Genomic DNA, 24,218 nt, shown 5'->3' on the forward strand with positions numbered 1-24,218 from the left:
TGATGAAGTGTTAACCAATCGATGATGGCAGATGGGTTGCTGGTCGAGAAACGACCGCTAGCTGAAACGGGGTGCTCAGGCCTCTCACTACCACTCCTGCTGCCACTCGCCACTAGTCTGCTGCAACCTCTGCCTGATGAATTTAGGCCTCTGCCACTCCTCTGTGCACGTCCTGGCACTTCTCTGCCTGACATACTTAGTCCGTATATGAGGGGAGTACGATACGCTCCACCACGCTTAAAACAGTATTTATCTAAAACACCAGCAGGTATGTACTTTTGCCTGGCCTTTAACAGTATATAGGCCCTTAAGGCTTTAACAGGAACAAAATAGTTTACTGAGTTGTACATATGTGGTATGCACTTATGAGGGGCTGACAATGTGCTCCACTACGCTTAAAACTGTATTTGTCTACAACACCAGCAGGTGTGTACTTTTGCCTGGCCTGTCACAGTATCTAGGCCCTTAAGACTTTAACAGGAAAAAAATAGTACACTAAGTTGAACGTATGTGGTATGCACTTATGAGGGGAGGACAATGCGCTCCACTAAAACAGAATTTGCCTACAACATTAGCAGGTATGTACTTTTGCCTGGCCTTTCACAGTATCTAGGCCCTTAAGACTTTAACCTGTTAAGGCCCAACGACATACCGGTAAGTCCTGAGTCCTTACCCTTTCCATAACGCGGGGCGGGCCGGGACCCGTGGCTAATAGCATGCGGCTGTTAAAATGATTAATATACAATATAACTTATGCAAGGGTATACAAGATGGCTGACAAGAGTCAAACCTAAAATGGATGCCATGACCTTTAGGAACAGTTAAGCTATAGCTGAATACTATAGATAGAATTGCTGAGGTATGCATAACTATACTATTCTAGGAAGGGTACTAATGTCCAATTAGTATGTAAGTTAAGCATGACATAATGTATACACCCATTAGTTAAAGATATACTCAATCCAACCCACTAGGAGGAGATATATAGAGACAAGTATATTTATAGATATAAGGCGTAGTATAACCACGCCCACAAATGTAAAGAACACACCCATAAGTACAGTATTTAAGAAGACGGCAGGATCATTAAGGCATCATTAAGGAAGCATCATTAAGGAAGCCTCATCCATGGAGGACGAGGAGGACATCATGAAGCAAGACCATTGATGTAAGCCAAGCCAAGCTAAGAGGAAGGAGGCGGAGCCAGACCAGTCTGATGAAGGAGGAAGCCATCTTAGATGAACTTTCCATGATGGATCCAGCCCACACAACCCTCACTTGGTGAGATTGTTCTAAGAACATGACTACACTTCCTACTGTTATTATTGTAATACTTAAGCAAGAACTGTTATTTACATAAGATTTACTAGTTTGTTCTGTTTGCCATATTGTCTATGAGCCTAAAATAAATGTATGATTGTTTACTAAATTTGACGTAACCTGAGTAATTTATTCCTCTCCAATGGTGACTGTGTCAAATGAAATTTGACCAGTATAAGAATGTAACATTTTGGCGACGCCAGCCATTCGTCTTTGTTCAGCTTGTACAGGGGGAGAGACGTACGGATGCCATATACTATACAAGCTTCCCAGGAAGACGAGATCCTAAGAATCTGACGACCATTGGAGAAGGCCAGGAAAAGAATTCAGCTGTGGGAAATTGCTAAAGGATGTTTCAGCAAAGCAGACTGAGAGACAATAGGCTATCTTGTGAGTATTGTTTTAATTACTCTATATTATGGTAAACAAATGTAAAATGCAGGTTTCAGACATGTCTAATTTTAAGTTAGATGCATCTAAAGTAGACTTAACACAGTTATGGTTTAAATTAGTAACAGAATATGAAACTAAGAATAAGGAAATAGATGGTAAACTATTTGTAAATAAAGAGAAATGTAAAATAGCAAATCTGGTACATATGTCACAAGTTTTCCATAATCAAGTTTTAATACATGGTTCTGATACAAGTGATAGAATTGTATCCAAACGAGATATGGCTATACAATGGAATGGTGACGTAACAAGTCAGAGTCAAAATGTGTTGACATCTGATCTGGATACAGAGTCACAAGCAATATTTACTACTCAGTGTAGTGAAGACTTAAGGGAGTCAGCTGCTGACATCTGTCAAAGTGACAGGTCAATGCATTTGTTAACAGAATTACATTATTTGAGTAAACTTAAAAAAGAAATCCCTACATTTAATAAGAAATTTCATGTAGCGAGAAGTTTAGAAGTTTTTGAGGTACACGTAGCTAAGTTTGGTTTAACCAAGTCTCAAATCAATAAAACTTTCCGATTATATATTCCTGTAGATATTTGGAGAATTATAGAGTTACATCACAATGTACAGGGAGAAGAATGGTTGGAATGTGATGATGTTGACAGGCTGACAATGCTCTGTACAGGTGTCAACAAGGACATTCCAAGCATAGATATGTTAACTTCCTATCAAATCGGAAAAGACCAATGTGTTTTTGAGTACATGAAAAGTTTTGAACGAATGTTCAAGGTGGTCATGGGAAAAAACACATCAATTGATAAAAATCAGATTATGATAAGTACATTTATTAAAAAGTTTCCTTTTATGGATAAAATAATATTAGCAATAGCGTCAAAGAAAAATTCGTTAATCGAAGTTGCTAAACTAATTGATGTAGCCAGGAAGCAAGAAAAAGATAAAAATTGTCAGGCTTCTAAAATATCACAAAACAACATGGCTAGGCACACTTGTAAAAAGTCCAACATGCAGGAGAACATTAGGCAGACAAAGCCAGAACCAGTGTCAGACATCAGGCAAGTGAGACACATAATAAGGGAGAAAATGGTAGCTCAGAAGAGACACATACCGCAGAGAGATCACATGACAAAAATTCCACAGCTACAGAAAAGTTCAATACATAATCTGAGTAAACCTATATCAAAAGGAATTGTAACCCCAACATTGCCTAAAAAGAGTTACAAAAATCAGGATGCAATCTATGAACAGCGGAGGAGATTACTACATATAAATGTTAAGTCATATAATGAAACAATTAATTTTGAAAGTAATCCAGTAAAAGTGTTAGCAGGTAAGATTGAAGGAATTCACTCTGCACTGTCCAATCAAAACACAGCCGATGGTAGTGAAGCTAAGACAACTGTAGAGGAAAATGACATCCCAGCTTTAACTAGGTCTTTGAATGACAGGCTTAAACATTGTAAGTTAGAGAAAGTAGAGCATAGAGAAATTAAAGGGTTAATGGGATTGTTTACTGATTTTCTTATGAAAGAAATGATTAAACCAAAAATAGCAATTGGATAAAAAGGTTTTAAATAATCTTAAGTATAGATTACATGGTAAATGATTTTTGGCTAGTCTAATGGATTTTGGCAATATTATGTAAAAAAATGTTAGTTATATTATATATGGTAGTGAGAGATTACCTAATGTTATATGTTTTTACTCTTTGCTACATTTGTTATGGTAAAGAGTGGAGATATATATATATACTCTATGGAGTTAGACAGATTAGATGTGTACATATATATATATATATATATATATATATATAGATATATATATCTGTGTATAGCTATTTAAATATATAGATGTATAGTACTAGTGATATGTTGTATGCATATACATTATTGATAAGATAGAGAAAGATCATGTTTCTTTGAAACAGCTGCAGGGTTATAATCTGGAGACCACTGTTATATGATGTTATTCTGCAATGATAATGGAATATGTAACTAATGATATCTGTTTTTATCTCTTAGTAGAAGTAAATGTTGGAAAACAAATAAAAGTTATTTTGTCCCAAGGATATGGTTAACAGAGATGCAGGACAAGAGCTGATTAGCTATACGTTTTGTGACTAACATTGGCTAATGGAGTTTAAATAATATATTGTATGTACTTACATATATAATTGCATCTTGTATATGTTTAAAAAGCATGAAGAATAAAGTTATCCATTTGTTCTGTAGAGTAAGCATGGTTCTTCTCTGTCTCCTCTATTTAAGTAACCTTGAGTCCATGTATCTGTCGCCATTGTAACTGCACGTGTGTGTAAGTAAAGGACAAAATGGGCACAGGCATGAGAAACCTTGGGTACGAGCATTTGTTGCAATGTATGCATGTATCTGTGATTGACAGGGACCATGTGTGACCATAGGTATGGTTAAGTAAATTAAGGAATGTGTCTTTGGAAGACTGAAACCAGAGTGTGATGTGAGTGATGACACCGCAGTGTTTGTAAGAAGTGAGTTAAAAATATTGAAAAGATAAGGCCTTTTGAATATTTTCAAATACATGTCTTGAATTCATTAATTTAGTTAATACATATATTAATTAATTAATTGAATTCTTGGGAAGTACTTCATATAAATTGAATATTTTTATGGTACCAAATTCAAATTATTAAATGTAAGAAAGCATATGTTGATCAACATTTTATAATTAAATGTATGAAAAAGGTGTATTCAGTGAGTGAATAATGTATGCTGAGTACGGAGAATATAGTGAAGTGATTGGAGTATGCTATGTTCTAAGAAATATAAAATAATGTTTGAAATTCAAAAGATAAAGGGTTAATAATGATTGGTCTTATATGGAATAAAATATGAGTGCACAATATTTCATTCTATACTAAATTATAGAGAGAATTACATATTGACATGAAAATACATATATTTCTATGTTAATATGGAGAAATTGGTGAATCACATGATTTCAAATATTATTGTGGTTAAAGGTTCTAGGGGTATTGTATTTTATTTTATTCTAGTTATTCTTAAGAAAGTTTAGGTTACATTATGGTTATTTTCATATGAAGAAATTTTAAGGTAATTACACACTGACATAATGTAGGTTCAATTATTAATTGTTCTTTATTTTACATGTTCAGTATACATGAATATTCATATGGGAATTAGTTCAAGGAAATACACAAATTCATATATATGTGTTTGTGAATGTCTTGTGTTGTATAAATGTTTACACAAGTAAATCTTCATGTAATTCACATAGGTAAAAATGTGGGGAATTATTTTATTCATTTTAATGGAGTCCATTACTATAACAAAGTTGGTGACAAATATATACTGGGTTTCACTGGGTTTCTTTATTAAATGGTATTACAAACACAGTAACAAGGAAGAGGGGAATTCCATCTCTCTCTCTTACATACAGTAATCCTACACTTTGTAATATATTGTGGTGTTCCCAACAACAAAAATCACAGAGTGCTTCAGCTCTCATAAGCTGAATGGGGCGAGTGACAGCTGTTAAGACAAAGTTTGGTATTGGTAAAGTGATATGGTAAATCACTATGACTTCTAAAAAGGTACAAAAAAGTGAAATACACACAACAATATAAGGTTTTATACACATTTTATGGTGTCATGTGGGATAATAAAAAAAATGGGTAATAAAGATTATTTTGAAAGTGTCAATTTTGTATAATGAATAACATGGTGGAATACATGGGTAATTAATTAATTAATAAAGTTTAAGGTTATATTTAAAGTAATTATTAATATGAAATGAAAATAAGAATGTTATGAGAATGCTTAGATAATATGATATGATTTAAATGACATGAGAATAACTTATGAGTTAAGACTTGTTTACTATTATACTATTGTATTGTTTTAAGATATTTAGAAATTCGCAGTCAGATATGGTGAATATAATAGTATAATAATAATAATATTATGAATAGTCATAGAATAATGTTTAGCATATGTGTCATAATAATAATAATAATGTTTTTTAATAATTATTTCATATTTAAAATTATAAGGTATATATGATATGAAATGATGTGGTATATTGTAATAAATATATTATAGGAAAAGTTACCAATATTTTGGGTATAGTTTAGGGAAAAAGAAGAGTTTTTGTTTTTGATTATTTTTGATATTTCCAAAATCAAGTGGGATATCCAAGTAAAACAGATGAAGAACAAAGATAAGTTTTTGGACTATTGGACTATCACTAAGGATTATCTGTTATTTTTATTTGACTATTTTTCCAAAGGATATTTGCTGGACAATTGATGGACAAGAACAGCTGATGAGCATCAATGCTGAGACTGACTACAGATTGTTTTCAAAGAACTTCTCTGTTAAAATTATTTTAAAATACTCCCATGGGGAAAGGATTTCACTTGCTGTGAGGATCAAGGATATGATGAACTGTGTTTCAGGAAAAAGACTTTATGTCTACAGATGAATAGGAGTCTGAAGTCCAGAGGTAACCAATGCTAAGGTTTACCTGTATTAAAGAAATATAAAGAGGACTTGCTGGGACTTCTAGTTCTACAGATGACTAAGAGAAAAAGGCCTGAGTGGAATTCACCGCCTGAGTCAAGTAACAGAGTGAGGTATTTGACCATCAGCTTCTGTCTCAAGCAAAAGAGTTAAAGAAATGTATTTCTACAAATTGGGCTAAAACAAGTCCAGGAGCCAAAAGGTGAAGAAAAAAGTTATTTGAAAATGGATTGTTTTCTTATCACCAGCTGTTGTCCCATCAAAGAAATGAAAGAGGTAAAATTAACTGTTGCAGTGCTGATGCAGAGTCTTTATGGAAGTGACTTATCATCAAGGGATGTTAACCCTTGGCTGTCCAGGACTAAAAAGAATGTTTCCTATTACAGTAAAATTCAAGGAACCAACTGAGAAAAAGATGATCTTGGAATTGGAGCAAAGAAAGAAAATTTATTATTGGTAAAAATAATCAAAGGACAATGACTTTATGTTTTTCAAGGATTTTGTAAAGTTTTTCCATTTCTAGGATTTTTTATGGACTGTGTTATGGACTGAGTCAAAAGCTACATTGATCTTCTATATTTTGATTTTTTCCAAGACCCAAGAAGACAAATATTTGGATTAGATTTAGGTATTGGTTAAAAATGTTTTTTATGAAAAATAAATTACAGTATACCACAACACAACATAACATGATATAATATAACACAATATGGGAAATTGATAATGTATTATTGTATGGACTAATATAACATGATTTGTTATATATCATGATATACTATGACAAAGAATTATTAGAATAATGATAATAATACCAATGTATACTATGAATGGATTTACTTAAAATTGATATTCTAAGATGATATATACTAATTTAAAGGGGATTGTCTAATTAATTTATAAATTGATTACAAAGTAAGGATTTGGTTACTAATACTATATATGGTAATTGTATATTGAAACAACTGTATTATGAGTAATTTTAAAAAACTCATAATAGGGGGAAATGTTAAAATGATTAATATACAATATAACTTATGCAAGGGTATACAAGATGGCTGACAAGAGTCAAACCTAAAATGGATGCCATGACCTTTAGGAACAGTTAAGCTATAGCTGAATACTATAGATAGAATTGCTGAGGTATGCATAACTATACTATTCTAGGAAGGGTACTAATGTCCAATTAGTATGTAAGTTAAGCATGACATAATGTATACACCCATTAGTTAAAGATATACTCAATCCAACCCACTAGGAGGAGATATATAGAGACAAGTATATTTATAGATATAAGGCGTAGTATAACCACGCCCACAAATGTAAAGAACACACCCATAAGTACAGTATTTAAGAAGACGGCAGGATCATTAAGGCATCATTAAGGAAGCATCATTAAGGAAGCCTCATCCATGGAGGACGAGGAGGACATCATGAAGCAAGACCATTGATGTAAGCCAAGCCAAGCTAAGAGGAAGGAGGCGGAGCCAGACCAGTCTGATGAAGGAGGAAGCCATCTTAGATGAACTTTCCATGATGGATCCAGCCCACACAACCCTCACTTGGTGAGATTGTTCTGAGAACATGTCTACACTTCCTACTGTTATTATTGTAATACTTAAGCAAGAACTGTTATTTACATAAGATTTACTAGTTTGTTCTGTTTGCCATATTGTCTATGAGCCTAAAATAAATGTATGATTGTTTACTAAATTTGACGTAACCTGAGTAATTTATTCCTCTCCAATGGTGACTGTGTCAAATGAAATTTGACCAGTATAAGAATGTAACAGCGGCAGTGATCGCGGCGCTATTAACCCTTTAGACGCGGCGTTCAAAGTTGAAACCATGCCGGTTAGCTCAGGGAGCTGTTCGGGATCACCGCAGCGAAATCGAGGTGTCCCAAACAGCTGTAGGACACGAGGAGGGTCTCCTACCTTGCCTCCTGGTGGTCGATCGCCGAATGACTGCTCAGTGCCTGAGATCCAGGCATGAGCAGTCACGCGGCAGAATCATCGATCACTGGTTTCCTATGAGAAACCAGTGATCAATGTAAAACATCAGTGTGTGCAGTGTTATAGGTCCCTATGGGAGCTATAACACTGCAAAAAAAAAGTGAAAAAAAAGTGAATAAAGATCATTTAACACCTTCCCTAATAAATGTTTGAATCACCCCCCTTTTCCCATTTAAAAAAAAAAAACTGTGTAAATAAAAATAAACATATGTGGTATTGCCATGTGCAGAAATGTCCAATTTATAAAAATATATCGTTAATTAAACAGCACGGTCAATGGCGTACGCGCAAAAATTTCCAAAGTCCAAAATAGTGTATTTTTGGCCTCTTTTTATATCATGAAAAAATGAATAAAAAGTGATAAACAAGTCCGATCAATACAAAAAGGGTACCGCTAACAACTTCAGATCACGATGCAAAAAATGAGCCCTCATATTGCCACATACATTGTAAAATAAAAAAGTTATAGAGGTCAGAATATGACCTTTTTAAACATATAAATGTTCCTGCATGTAGTTTTTCAGAAGTATGACAAAATAAAACCTATATAAGTAGGGTATCATTTTAATTGTATGGACCTACAGAATAAAGAGAAAGTGTCATTTTTACCAAAAAATTTACTGCGTAGAAACAGAAACCCCCAAAAGTTACAAAATGGCGTTTTTTTCCAATTTTGTCTCACAATTATTTTTTTCCCATTTCGCCGTAGATTTTTCGGTAAAATGACTGATGTCATTACAAAGTAGAATTGGTGGCGCAAAAAATAAGCCATCACATGGATTTTTAGGTGCAAAATTGAAAGGGTTATGATTTATAAAGGTAAGGAGGAAAAAACAAAAGTGCAAAAACGGAAAAACCCCTGGTCCTTATGGGGTTAACAGGAACAAAATAGTACACCACTTAGATGTACATATGTGGTATGCACTTATGAGGGGAGAATCTGCTCCACTACGCTTAAAACAGTATTTGTCTACAACACCAGCATGTATGTACTTTTGCCTGGCCTTTCACAGTATCTAGGCCCTTAAGACTTTAACAGGAACAAAATGATACACCAATTAGATGTACGCACAGGTTACACTTAACCCCTTGGGGACAGAGCCCATTTTGACACTAAGGAAGGGAGCATTTTTTGCAAATCTGACCTCTGTGACTTTAAGCATTAATAACTCTGAGATGCTTTCACTTATACATTTGATTCTGAGATAGTTTTTTGTGACATTTCTTGGTGAAAAAATTCCAAAATTTCATGAAAAATTTTGCATTTTTCTAACTTTGAAACTCTCTGCTTGTAAGGAAAATGGACATGCCAAATAAATTATACACTGCTCAAAAAAATAAAGGGAACACTTAAACAACACAATGTAACTCCAAATCAATCACACTTCTGTGAAATCACACTGTCCACTCAGGAAGCAACACTAATTGACAATCAATTTCACATGCTGTTGTGCAAATGGAACAGACAACAGACAACAGGTGGAAATTATAGGCAATTAGCAAAACACCCCCAATAAAGAAGTGGTTCTGCAGGTGGTGAGCACAGACAACTTCTCAGTTTCTATGCTTCCTGGCTGATGTTTTGGTCACTTTGAATGCTGGCGGTGCTTTCACTCTAGTGGTAGCATGAGAAGGAGTCTACAACCCACACAAGTGGTTCAGGTAGTGTAGATCATTCAGGATGGCACATCACTGCGAGCTGTGGCAAGAAGGTTTGCTGTGTCTGTAAGCGTAGTGTCCAGAGCATAGAGGCGCTACCAGGAGACAGGCCAGAACATCAGGAGACGTGGAGGAGGCCTTAGGAGGGAAACAACCCAGCAGCAGGACCGCTACCTCCGCCTTTGTGCAAGGAGGAGCACTGCCAGAGCCCTGCAAAATGACCTTCAGCAGGCCACAAATGTGCATGTGTCCACTCAAACGGTCAGAAACAGACTCCATGAGGGTTTTATGAGGGCCCAACATCTACAGGTGGTGGTTGTGCTTACAGCCCAACACCATGCAGGATGTTTGGCATTTGCCAGAGAACACCAAGATTGGCAAATTTGCCACTGGCGCCCTGTGCTCTTCACAGATGAAAGCAGGTTCACACTGAGCAGATGTGACAGATGAGTCTGGAGATGCCGTGGAGAACGTTCTGCTGCCTGCAACATCCTCCAGCATGACCATCTAGGCTGTGGGTGGGTAATGGTGTGGGGTAGCATTTCTTAGGAGGGCCGCATAACCCTCCATGTGCTTGCCAGAGGTGGCCTGACTGAAACATAACATAACAGGAACATACAACTCTATAACAGATTAAGTTCAGAGGACATAGATCAGTGAGCAGCACAGGGGACACTATGGATCAGCGGTCATGAACAGAGGACACTTTAGATCAGCGAACATAAACAGAGGACTCAGTGGTCGTGAAAAGAAAACACTATAGATCCGTGGTCGTGAACAGAGGACACTATAGATAAGTAGTAATGTGCAGAACTCTAGAGATCTGAATTCAAGAACTAATAAACATGAAGTTCAAAACTGGAACAGAAAATGAATAAGTAATCCGACTTTAGGAACAGAGAGGAATAAAGCATAATCCCCCATAACATCCAGAAGACAAAGTCCCCATGGACCAGAAACAGGGATCTATAGCTAATCAGGAATATAAGCATTCTCTATGCAAAACCTCCAGTAGACATGAAGTCCCCATGGACAGGTAATAGAAATGCCAGAGACACAGGATATAGATATATATATATATATATATATATATATATATATATATATATAGATAGATAGATAGATAGATAACACTGTTCCCACTGAACACAAGACAGAAATCGCAAACCCCTAGGAAACCTCCAGCAGACAATACGTTTCCACATGGAGGATGCCTAATATAGGACACTGTTCACACTGGACACACAAACTGGACACTCCACTCCACTATAGCAGTGGCCATTAATAATACTTACAAATAGACTACTGGCCAGCGGCACACTCTGCAGAGGTCAGGATGCAGGCCCAGTAGGAAAACAGAAATATAAAACACAGAACTTAACATAAACAGATACAAGAGAAAACACAGTGTGAACAGAAACATAGCAGAAAGGATAAACTAATCCTAAAACTGACTAAACAAACACAGCTTAAAATCCACTAAGAGCATGCCACATAAAATTGGCTAAAGCCAGAAAATACAAAGTGCATGCTAAAACAGACATAGTAGATTTAAAAGCTCAAACAAAGAGTGTTTCACCAAGCCTCCATTAGCTGCATGTCCAGCAACTTAGCAAGTCAGGATGTAATTATCTAAGTATCCAGCACAGAGGCTAGACTGGGCTGACATTAAATAGACACACCCTAAAGGCTATTGGACAACAGAGGCTGAAGCTGAAAAAGCCAGAGACATTTACTTTTGCCTGACCAGGAAACATAAAACTGTTCACACACAAGAAAACCAATAGGTTGTGTGTGAACACAGACTGAGACAAACATGACAACAGGTTTTTTGAACAGTGGTCCGTAAAAATGAAAAACTTGGCTTTTAACACTAAAATGCTGGTGTTACCCCAAATTTTTATTTTTCATATGGGGTAATAGGAGAAAAAGGCCTTCAAAATTTGAAGCCCAATTTCTCCCAAGTAAGGAAATACCCCATATGTGGTTGTACAGTACTCTGCTGGTGCACTACAGGTCTCAGAAGATGAAGAGCACCATTGGGCTTTTGGAGAGAGAATTTGGTTGGAATGGAAGTCGGGGATTATGTACATTTACAAAGCCCCCATGGTGCCAGAACAGTGGAACCCCCCCCCCATGTCACCCCATTTCGGAAATGACACCCCTCATGGAATGTAATAAGGGGTGCAGTGAGCATTTACACCCCACTTGCATTTGACAGATCTTTGGACAAGTGGGCTGTGCAAATGAAAACTAAAATTTTTCATTTTTACGGACGACTGTTCAAAAAATCTGTCAGGCACCTATGGGGTGTAAATGCTCACTGCACCCATCCTTGAGAGGTGTAGTTTCCAAAATGGGGTCACATGTGGGGGGGGGATGTCCACTGTTTTGCTCCCTCTCTTATGAGCATTGTAGTGTGCCAGCAGAGCACTTTATATCCACATATGGGGTATTTTCTTACTCAGAAGAAATGGTGTTACAAATTTTGGGGGGCTTTATCATCTATTATCCCTTGTGAAAATGTCCAACTTCAATGAAAATTTGTCAAACATCAGTGGGGTGTTAATGCTCACTATACCCCTTGTTACGTTCCGTGAGGGGTGTAGTTTCCAAAATAGGGTCACATGTGGGTGTTTTCCTTTTTGCGTTTATGTCAGAACCACTGTAAAATCAGCCACCCCTGTGCAAATCACCAATTTAGGCCTCAAATGTGCATAATGCGCTCTCACGCCTGAGCTTTGTTATGCGCCCACAGAGCATTTTACGTCCACAGATGGGATATTTCCGCAAAACTACAACTCCCAGCATGCACTGACAGCCAAAGGGCATGCTGGGAGTTGTAGTTATGCAACATCTGGAGGAGAACAGTTTGGAGACCACTGTACTGTGTTCTCCAAACTGTTGACCTCCAGATGTTGCAAAACTACAATTCCAAGCATGCCCAGACTGTCCAGGCATGCTGGGAATTGTAGTTTTACAACATCTGGAGGTCTACAGTTTGGAGACCACTGTATAGTGGTCTCCAAACTGTGCCTCTCCAGATGTTGCAAAACTACAACTCCCAGTATGCCAAGACTGTCCAGGCATGCTGGGAGTTGTAGTTCTGCCGTACAGATATTGCAAAACTACAACTCCCAGCATGTCCAGACAGTCTTTGGCTGGGAGTTGTAGTTTTGCAACTTCTTGAGGGCCACAGTTGAACATCATTTACCAGCGATCTTCATACTGTGGCCCACCCACGCCGATCGTCCCTGCCTCAGGTCACGCGATTGTTCATGCTGCTGCCGGTGGTGAGGAATGCCGAATCCTCTGCCCCCTCTCTGCCTGGACTTCTTTTGGTGGGCAGTGTGAGGGATCTTGACTTTATACCCCCCCGCCCCCTCCTGTCATTGGTCGGTCAGTCATGACCGACCAATGGCAGGGGATAGGAGGAGGTGGCACCCCTGTCACCTCATTCCTATTCTTTAGGATGATCGGGGATGTCTCTGATCCAATCATCCTAATTTTCCAGGCAATTGGGTCACTAGAGACCCGATCAGCCTGGAAAAGCTGTAATTGAACCGTCAGAATTGACCGTCCAATCACAGCAATTGCCGTTATGGGGGGGTCTCAGGACACCCCTGGGCAATGTCACGGGATGCCTGCTGAACGATTTCAACAGGCATCCCGTTCCGATCACCACCCGGCGAGCGGCGGTGATTGGAAATATGTACCGGGACGCGAGGGCGTACCTGTATGCCCTCTGTCCCCAACAGGTTAGTAGAGCACAATATGCTTTTAGTGCTCTGCTCATCCTAACTGGCTGGCTACTATTAGCTTTTCAGTTGTTGTACACACCAGTGCTGCAGCACACAGTCGCTGTATACTACACCCAAAATTGCACAAAAAATTCTCTCTCAATCTCACTCCCTTCCCTATCAGTGCTTCTAGGCTGGATTTGGGATTGAGGGGATTCGCTGTTGTAAAAAAGCTTTTCTGTGCAACACATTGCTCTCTGTCCCTCTCTGCAATAGAACGCTGATGTGACTGGGAGGTGAATCGCTGCTCTAAAAATGCTTTTCTGTGCAACACACACTGCTGTCTGTCTCTGTCCCTCTCTCTCTCTCTGCAATATAAGGCTGAAGTGACTGGCCGCAAGATGGCTGCTGATAATGTGACATCACAGGGGTGGCTGGCTGCTGATAGGCTGCATGCTGCACGTGATTCAGGGTCATCCCGCCTACCCTTGCTCCCGCCTTCCCAGGATTCCTCGCCCCATGTCCTCACATGTGGATCCGCCATTTTAGATGCCCTGGAGCCTGGACCGCACTAAATGGAGTTTAAAGGAGGACTCCGGAGCGCTGGTACTTAAAAAAAAAAGTTTACCTGATCTGATAGCTCTTTCAAAGACCTTTCCAACGATACCTCATTTGTCAAATTTGGCCCAGCCATTCTCTTGTAATTGCCACCTGTAGCAGTAAGCAGCCATGTCATAAAGACTACATTTCCCATGACTCCCTGCGCCAGCTTCCTGTTAGCTGCTGCTCTCTCCCCCTCCTCTCCCCCCCCCAGGAAATTATAATAAATTATAATGAAGTGACGCCCACAGCTCCTTCCCTTGTGGTTATCTCCTCCCATCCTCCCTCTCCCAGCTCATCAGCCCTCTCCATGTGCCCACTAGCCCACTGATCCATGTGCCCTCTAGCGCAGTGTTTCCCAACCAGGGTGCCTCCAGCTGTTGCAAAACTACAACTCCCAGCATGCCCGGACAGCCTAGCAGTGTCACAAGAATGCTGCAGCACTACCCAAATAGCGTAGGGATAACACTAAGCTCCTATCGCTGCATACGTTAGCCCTACGCTATTTGCGTAGTGCTGCGGCATTCTTGTGAAACCGCTAGTGCAGTGTTTCCCAACCAGGGTGCCTCCAGCCTTCGGCTGTCCGGGCATGCTGGGAGTTGCAGTTTCGCAACAGCTGGAGGCACCCTGGTTGGGAAACACAGCACTAGCGGCATCACAAGAATGCCGCAGCACTACGCAAATAGAATAAATAAGCAGAATAAATTAACTTTGGGGGAGTAACCGACTCCGGGCGGGGAGGCCGGCACAGCCCGCAGTGACTCATGGGAGCGATGAGTCACCGGGCGAAGATGGCGGTGGATCAAGAAGAAATACAGGTCGAGCGTCATCAAAAGACCAAGCTTCCGGACGGGGACAAAAGCGAGGAGAAGACCGGGAAGAAGACCATATGGAAAACGTGAGTATATTGGAATGTTATATAACTTTGCCTCATGCTCCAATTCCCCCATAAAAGGTTAGCTCCGGAGTACTCCTTTAATGAAGTGATTCATGCGATCGAATCGCGGTGATATTCGCATTTATTGCAAATCAAATTTTTCCAGAAATTCGCAAAGAATTCGGATTCATCAGATTAGATTCACTCATCCCTACAGCAGAAAGCTAGTAGGAAATTGTGCAATAGTCAATCCCACAGAGAGATACAGCATATTATGAATGAAGGTTATTATGTGAAATAACGCGTTAGTATGAAATGTTTCATTTTGTTTTTGTTTTTTAACTATTTTAACTGCACGGATGTGAATTGCTGGGACTATGCATATGTTGAAGTAACGCCTAGGTTTATGGTTTGTCATGCTGATAGCGTCTATATGACTTATAAGTACCATATTTATCAGCGTATAACACGCATTTTTCAAACTAAAGACTTTTTCCACCAAATTTCCTTGGAAAAATTAGGGTACGTGTTATAGGCCGGTGCGTGTTGTACCCCGAAAAATATGGTATTTAAATGGGCACTCTCATTAAAACTAATTTTTGCTATTGCACTCCTTATGGCAAATAAGATATAAGATTTCTAATATACTTTGGTTAAAAAAAATTAAGTTTTCTATATTTTATTTGTGCTTAAAAAAAGCTCAAGAGCACATTTTCCCCCATCTTATACACAGACTTAGGACCGAAGCCCAAACACAGGAAGTACAGCCTGGAGTGCTGAGGTGGTGTGTCCAACCAACAGCATATGGCAGTTAAGTGTGAGAGGAGCTATGATTGGATGAGGCTGGACACACACACTCCTCAGCACTCCAGGCTGCACTTTCTGTGTGTATAAGATGGGGGAAAATGTGCTTTTGAGCTTTTTTAAGCACAAATAAAGCATAGAAAACGTCATTATTTTTAAACAAAGTATATTAGAAATATTTCTTATTTACCATAAGGAGTGCGATAGCAAAAAATTTATTTTAATGAGAGTTACATATCCACGCTGGTCGCCCAGCAATCCCGACAGATCGCCCAGCAATCCCGACAGATCGCCCAACAAGATCACCAGCTGTCGTACTTGACCACCATGACACAGCAACTTCAGCCACAGCTACAGCAACTTCATTCACAGCTACAGCAGCTGCAACAGCAACAACCATCTCCTCCGCCGGCTCCTGCACCTCCTCCGCAACGAGCGGCCGCTCCTCACCTCCGCTTGTCCCTGCCGGACAAATTTGATGGGGACTCTAGACTCTGCCGTGGTTTCCTGTCACAATGTTCCCTACATTTGGAGATGTTGTCTTACCAATTTCCTACTGAACGGTCGAAGGTGGCTTTTGTGGTTAGTCTCCTGTCTGGGAAGGCTTTGTCTTGGGCCACACCACTCTGGGACTGCGATGATCCTGTCACCGTCACTGTACAGTCCTTCTTCTCTGAGGTTCACAGTGTTCGCAGTGCCGAAACTGCCTTGTTAAACCTGGTCCAGGGTAGTTCTTCTGTAGGCGAATACGCCATCCAATTTCGTACCCTCGCCTCTGAATTATCCTGGAATAACGAGGCTCTCTGCGCGACCTTTAAAAAAGGCCTATCCAGTAACATCAAGGATGTGCTGGCCGCACGAGAAATTCCTGCAAACCTGCATGAACTTATCCCTTTGGCCACCCGCATTGACATGCGTTTTTCTGAGAGACACCAGGAGCTCCGCCAGGAAAAAGACCTAAATCCCTGGGCACCTCTCTCACGGTATCCTTTGCAATCTACCCCTGTGCCTCCCGCCGAGGAGGCTATGCAAGTGGATCGGTCTCACCTGACCCTTGAAGAGAGGTCTCGCCGTAGGGATAAAAATCTATGTCTGTACTGCACTAGTACCGAACATTTCTTGGTGGATTGCCCTATCCGTCCTCCACGTCTGGAAAATGCACGCTCGCACCCTGCTCACGTGGGTCTGGCGTCTCTTGGTACGAACTCTGCTTCTCCATGTCTCACTGTGCCCGTGCGGATTTCTCCTTCTGCCAACTCCTCCTTCTCTGCCGTGGCCGTCATGGACTCTGGTTCTTCTGGAAATTTTATTCTGGCCTCTTTGCTTGATAGGTACTGCATCCCGGTGACCCGTCTCATCAAGCCGCTTTACATTTCTTCGGTCAACGGAGTGAAGTTGCACTGCACTGTGCGTTACCGCACGGAGCCCCTGCTTATGAACATTGGACTGCATCACGAGAAAATTGAATTTTTGGTCCTACCCAACTGCAACTCTGAAGTCCTCCTCGGTCTGCCATGGCTCCAGCTTCATTCTCCCACTCTGCACTGGACCACCGGGGAGATCAAGAATTGGGGTCCTGCTTGCCGCAAGAAATGCCTCACGTCTGCTCCCAGCCCCGTCTGTCGGGCCTCAGTGTCTCCTCCTGTGCCTGGTCTCCCCAAGGCTTATCAGGACTGTGCCGTGCCTCCTCATAGCCCCCGTCCTGGTAACACTCTGCCCCGTGCCAAGCCTCACCCTCTGCCCCCCCTCCCCATTCCCACTCCTTCTGAACTGTCTGCCGTTCAAGGGCATACCCAGGACTTCACTGTCCCCCAGAAGGAGACTCTACAATCGCTCCCAATGTCCTCGTCCCATGTGGAGCGACATTCCGACAAAAAGAGGGGGAGACCTAAGGGGGGGTCGCCGAGCGCTCCGGGTCCCTGCTCCTCCCCGAAGCGCTCGCGGCGTTTCTCTCCCTGCAGCGCCCCGGTCAGACCCGCTGACCGGGAGCGCTGCACTGACATTGCCGGCGGGGATGCGATTCGCATAGCGGGACGCGCCCGCTCGCGAATCGCATCCCAAGTCACTCACCTGTCCCGGTCCCCGACTGTCATGTTCTGGCGCGCGCGGCTCCGCTCTCTAGGGCGCGCGCGCCAGCTCTCTGAGATTTAAAGGGCCAGTGCACCAATGATTGGTGCCTGGCCCAATCAGCCTAATTAGCTTCCACCTGCTCCCTGGCTATATTACCTCACTTCCCCTGCACTTCCTTGCCGGATCTTGTTGCCTTAGTGCCTTGAGAAAGCTACTACTGTGTTTACCCATACTGTGTTCCTGACCTCCTGCTATTTCTATAGACTACGAACCTTGCCGCCTGCCCTGACCTTCTGCTACGTCCGACCTTGCTCTTTCCTTATCCCTTGTACCACGCCTATCTCAGCAGTCAGAGAGGTTGAGCCGTTGCCGGTGCATACGACCTGGTGGCTACCACCGCTGCAAGACCATCCCGCTTTGCGGCGGGCTCTGGTGAAAACCAGTAGCAACTTAGAACCGGTCCACTGACACGGTCCACACCAATCCCTCTCTGATACAGAGGATCCACCTCCCGCCTGCCGAATTGTGACATCTACTTTATGTTTGCATCATAAAATTGACGTGTTTTTACTTTTGGAAGACACCAGAGAGCTTCAAAGTTCAGCAGCAATTTTCCAATTTTTCACAAAATTTTCAAACTCACTATTTTTCAGGGACCAGTTCAGGTTTGAAGTGGATTTGAATGGTCTTCATCTTCGAAATACCCCACAAATGACCCCATTATAAAAACTGTACCCCTCAAAGTATTCAAAATGACATTCAGTAAGTGTTTAAAGGGGTATTCCAGGAAAAAAATTTTTTTATATATCAACTGGTTCCAGAAAGTTAAACAGATTTGTAAATTACTTCTATTAAAAAATCTTAATCCTTTCAGTACTTATGAGCTTCTGAAGTTAAGGTTGTTCTTTTCTGTCTAAGTAATCTCTGATGACACGTGTCTCGGGAAACGCCCAGTTTAGAAGCAAATTCCCATAGCAAACCTCTTCTAAACTGGGCGGTTCCCGAGACACGTGTCATCAGAGATTACTTATACAGAAAAGAACAACCTAAACTTCAGAAGCTCATAAGTACTGAAAGGATTAAGATTTTTTAATAGAAGTAATTTACAAATCTGTTTAACTTTCTGGAGCCAGTTGATATATAAAAAAAAGTTTTTTCCTGGATAACCCCTTTAACCCTTTAGGTGTTTCACAGGAATAGCAGCAAAGTGAAGGAGAAAATTCACAATCTTCATTTTTTACACTTGCATGTTCTTGTAGACCCAATTTTTGAATTTTTGTTTGGCGGGCGCAGTAGAGGGCTCAGAAGCGAAGGGGCCACAAGGGGATTTTGGAGAGTACATTTTTGGGGGCATGTCACATTTAGGAAGCCCCTATGGTGCCAGAACAGCAAAAAAAAAAACACATGGCGTACCATTTTGGAAACTAGACCCCTTGAGAAACATAACAAGGAATTAAGTGAGCCTTAATACCCCACTGGTGTTTCACTACTTTTGCATATGTAAAAAAAAATAATAATTTTTCACTAAAATGTGTGTTTCCCCCCCCCCCCAGATTTCACATTTTTGCGAAGGTGAATAGCATAAAAGACCCCCAAAATTTGTAACCCCATCTCTTCTGAGTATGGAGGTACCCCAATAAGTGGACCTGAAGTGCTCTACGGGCGAACTACAATGCTCAGAAGAGAAGGAGTCATATTTGGCTTTTTGAGAGCAAATTTTGCTCGGGGGGCATGTGGCATTTAGGAAGCCCCTATGGTGCCAGGACAGCAAAATAACCCCCATATGGCATACCATTTTGGAAACTAGACCCCTTGAGGAACGTAACAAGGGGTACAGTGAGCATTTACCCCCCCCCCCCCCCCCCCACTGGTGTCTGTCAGATCTTTGGAACAGTGGGCTGTATGAAATTTTTTATTTGCACAGCCCACTGTTCCAAAGATCTGTCAGACACCTGTGGGGTATAAATTCTCACTGCACCCCTCATTACATTCCGTGAGGGGTGTAGTTTCCGAAATGGGGTCACATGTGGGTTTTTTTTTTTGCGTTTGCCAAAACCGCTGTAACAATCAGCCACCCCTGTGCAAATCACCTCAAATGTACATGGTGCACTCTCCCTTCTGGGCCTTGTTGTGCGCCCCCAGAGCACTTTGCGCCCACATATGGGGTATCTCCGTAGTCGGGAGAAATTGCATTACAAATTTTGGGGGGCTTTTTTCCCTTTTACCTCTTGTCAAAATGAAAAGTATAGGGCAACACCTGCATGTTAGTGTAAAAAATTTTTTTTTTTACAATAACATGCTGGTGTAGACCCCAACTTCACCTTTTCATAAGGGATGAAAGTAGAAAAAGCCCCCCAAAATTTGTAGTGCAATTTCTCCCGAGTACGGTGATACCCCATATGTGGCCCTAAACTGTTGCCTTGAAATACGACAGGGCTCCAAAGTGAGAGAGCGCCATGTGCATTTGAGGCCTGAATTAGGGATTTTCATAGGGGTGAACATAGGGGTATTCTACGCCAGAGATTCCCAAACAGGGTGCCTCCAGCTGTTGAAAAACTCCCAGCATGCTTGGACAGTCAACGTCTGTCCGGCAATACTGGGAGTTGTTGTTTTGCAACAGCTGGAGGCTCCATTTTGGAAACAGTGGAGTACCGGACGTTTTTCATTTTTATTGGGGAGGGGAGGGGGGCTGTGTAGGGGTATGTGTAATGTAGTGTTTTTTACTTTTTATTTTATTTTGTGTTAGTGTAGTGTAGTGTACAGTCACACGGGCGGGGGATTACAGTTTCCCGCTGCGAGTTTGAGCTGCTGCGCAAAATCTGCTGCATCGCAAACTTGCAGTCAGCTGCAACAGCTGGAGGCACACAGGTTTGGAAACACTGAGTGAGTTAGGAAACAGACAATGTTTCCCAACCAGTGTGCCCCCAGTTGTTGCAAAACCACAACTCCCAGCATGCCCAGACAGCCGAAGGGCATATTGGGAGTAGTAGTTATGCAACAGCTGGAGGAGAACAGTTTGGGGACCACTGTGTAGTGGTGTCCAAGCTGTAACCCTCCAGATGTTGCAAAACTACAACTCCCAGTATGCCAAAACTGTCCAGGCATGTTGGGAGTTGTAGTTCTGCAACATCCGAAGGGCCAGATGTTACAGAACTACAACTCCCAGCATGCCTGGACAGTAAGGGCATGCTGAGGATGTGTAGTTTTGCAACATCTGGAAGGGCACAGTGGTATCAAAACTGTGGACCTCCAGATGTTGCAAAACTGCAACTCCCAGCATGCCCAGATGCCAAGGGCTGTCTGGGCATGCTGGGAGTTGTAGTGTAAGGGGACCAGATGGAGCAGTCCAGATCGCTTTACGGCGGTCTGGACTGCTGCAAAGGTCCCACAACGCCGCCGAAGATCCACTCACCTGTCGCCACCGCCGCCGTCTCCGCCGCCGGGATCCGGGTCTTCAGGGACGAGGTAAGTACCGGGGCTGGGCCCCAGCACTCCCCCGTCCCCCACCGCGTCCTCCGGTCTTCCTCCCGTTCTCTCCGGACTTCCAGGGGCCGGGCAAGGCAGGAGGAAGTAACCGCCCTCCCCCTGCGATTGGTTGGTTAGCTAACCGAAGAATCGCAGGGGATAGGAGGAGGTGGCAGGCTTGCCACCTCGCTCCTTTACTTCAGCATGGTCCTGGCTGTCTGTGACAACCGGGTTCATGCAAAATTACTGGGCGGTCGGGTCCCAGAGACCCGATCAGCCCGGTATCGCCGCAGATCGCAGGGGCGATTTCCCTTGCGATTTGTGACGATCGCCGACATGGGGGGCCTACATGGCCGCCCTCTGCGTTTGCCCTGGATGGCTGCTGAAGCATTTCAGCAGGCATCCGCTTCCGATCTCTGCCCGGCCCACTGCAGGGACCGGAAAATGCCAGGTCCTTAAAGCCCAGGGTGCCAGGACGTCCCCTGGGTCCTTAAGGGGTTAAGCCAAATATGCCACTCCTGGTAAGTAGAGAACAAATTGGCTTTATGCCCAAAAAAAATTTTGGGACAATATCCATCAGGTATTTGCAGGTATACAGACGGGTGAGAGATTGTGGCGCTTCATCCTGTCGTTGGATGCAGCTAAGGCCTTCGACAGAGTGGAACGGTCCTTTCTGTGGAAAATTCTTGATAGATTGGGAAATGAGACAATTTTAGTATGATTAAAACTCTATTTTCAACCTGTGGCAAATGGAGATCTAATGGAACGCTTTCTATTACACAAAGGAACTAAACAGGGATGTCCTCTCTTCCCTTTGCTTTTTTTTATTTTATTTGTGAAACCTCTGGTACTTTTGCTAAAAGATATAGTTCCCTATGAAAGTTCTTGCATATGCAGATTATATTTTCCTTTTTGTTAAAAATCTGATGCATGTTACCCATTTTTTTTTTTAATAGACAGCTTATTGAATTTGCCCCACTGAGGAGAATATTTGGGTTAAACGAAAGTTGCCATTTTCAATTTTATCAAATTCAACATGCAAACACAATGAATAAAGATAGGTTATTGGTAAAAACACAATATTTGTTTGAAATACTTATGGGGAATATCACTTAAAGTCAATCATTTTTCCATAAAATTATTAATGATACTGTCTCTCGAGAAGTTGAATTTCCGAGTAAGAATAGATGGGAAAGGGAAATGGGTGAAAATCTGAGTCTGAATGGAAAACTATATTGAAAAGTCTGAAAATGTTTTCACTCAATGAGGGGCATTTACTAATCTTTTACTATGTAGTCTGGTTTTTACCCTGTTTTTTTCTACTTCATTTTTGACTATGTGCGACAAATTTACTAAATTGTTGCACGGCATTAATAAATTTGGCACACATAGGCAAAAGTGGGAAATTTACTTTATGTAGTAGAAAAAATAGTCTATTCCTTTTTCCTGCTGTCTGAATAGGTTTGGCTGCTAGGTTTCCTTCTGGATCTTTTGTTTTTGAGTTTTTTTTAGCTTTTTCACCACATCTAAATAATTCAATAACTAAATTGTAGCCATGGCTCAGAATAGTGGTAAACGGCGTTTAGTGTGTGTTTATTACATTTTTTTTAACACGTTTTTTTTCTCCCTAAATGTACTTACGCTTTTTTTTTTTGTTACTTCTTCTACAGATCCGTGTATCCTGTGGACTCCTTCGGATTCGGTGGGCTACTTCGACGACCAGCGTTTTTCTTTGCTTGATGTTAATAAAATGGTTAACGAGGGCTTGTGGGATAGTTTTTTTATGTAATAAAATTTTTTTTTAAACCTGGTGTGTTTTTTTTTTTTTTTTTTTTACTTTACTAGACAGGCTTAGTAGTGGAAGCTGTCTTATAGATGGAGTCCATTACTAAGCCGGGCTTAGCGTTAGCCACAAAAACAGCTAGCGCTAACCCCCAATTATTACCCCAGTACCCAACCCCACAGGGGTGCCGGGAAGAGCCGGTACCAACAGGCCCGGAGCGCCAAAAATGGCGCTCCTGGGCTTGGGGGGTAACGGGCTGGCATTATTTAGACTGGGGAGGGCCAGTAACAATGTTCCTTGCCCACCCTGGTAACGTCAGGCTGTTACTGTTTGGTTGGTATTTGGCTGAGAATAAAAATAGGGGGGACCCTATGTGTTTTTTTTTAAATATTTAATTATTTATTTAAAAAAAAAAACGCATAGGGTCCCCCCTATTTTCATTCTCAGCCAAATACCAACCAAACAGTAACAGCCTGACGTTACCAGGGTGGGCGAGGACCATTGTTACTGGCCCTCCCCAGCCTAAATAATGCCAGCCTGTTACCGCCTAGGCCCAGGAGCGCCATTTTTGACGCTCCAGGCCTGTTGCTACCGACTCTTCCCTGCACCCCTGTGGTGTTGAGTACCGGGGTAATAATAGGGGGTTAGCGCTAGCTGTTTATGTGGCTAACGCTAAGCCCAGCTTAGTAATGGACTCCGTCTATAAGACAGCTTCCACTACTAAGCCTGTCTAGTAAAGTAAGGAAAAAACACAACAGGTTTTAAAACATTTTTATTACAAAAAACACTCCCCCACAAGCCCTCGTTAACCATTTTATTAAAATCAAACAAAGAAAAACGCTGGTCATCGAAGTAGTCCACCGAATCCGAAGGAGTACACAGGATGAACGGATCTGAAATGAGAAGAAAAAAAAATGGGTTAGTACATTTATTATCACCTGCTCACACAT

The 24,218-nt window shown here is 41.5% G+C and overlaps 1 long non-coding RNA gene across 1 annotated transcript in view; it reads right to left on the minus strand.

The window, feature by feature from the left end:
* LOC130284302 (uncharacterized) overlaps window positions 1–14,457 on the minus strand; it is a 58,850-nt gene extending 44,393 nt beyond the window's left edge. Inside the window, exon 1 of the long non-coding RNA XR_008846974.1 lies at window positions 14,298–14,457. This is a non-coding gene — a long non-coding RNA (uncharacterized LOC130284302). The remainder of the gene's footprint in view (window positions 1–14,297) is intronic.
* Window positions 14,458–24,218: the final 9,761 nt, after the last annotated feature.

This window comes from Hyla sarda, chromosome 8 (assembly GCF_029499605.1).
Source record: "Hyla sarda isolate aHylSar1 chromosome 8, aHylSar1.hap1, whole genome shotgun sequence".
Classification (NCBI taxonomy): domain Eukaryota; kingdom Metazoa; phylum Chordata; class Amphibia; order Anura; family Hylidae; genus Hyla; species Hyla sarda.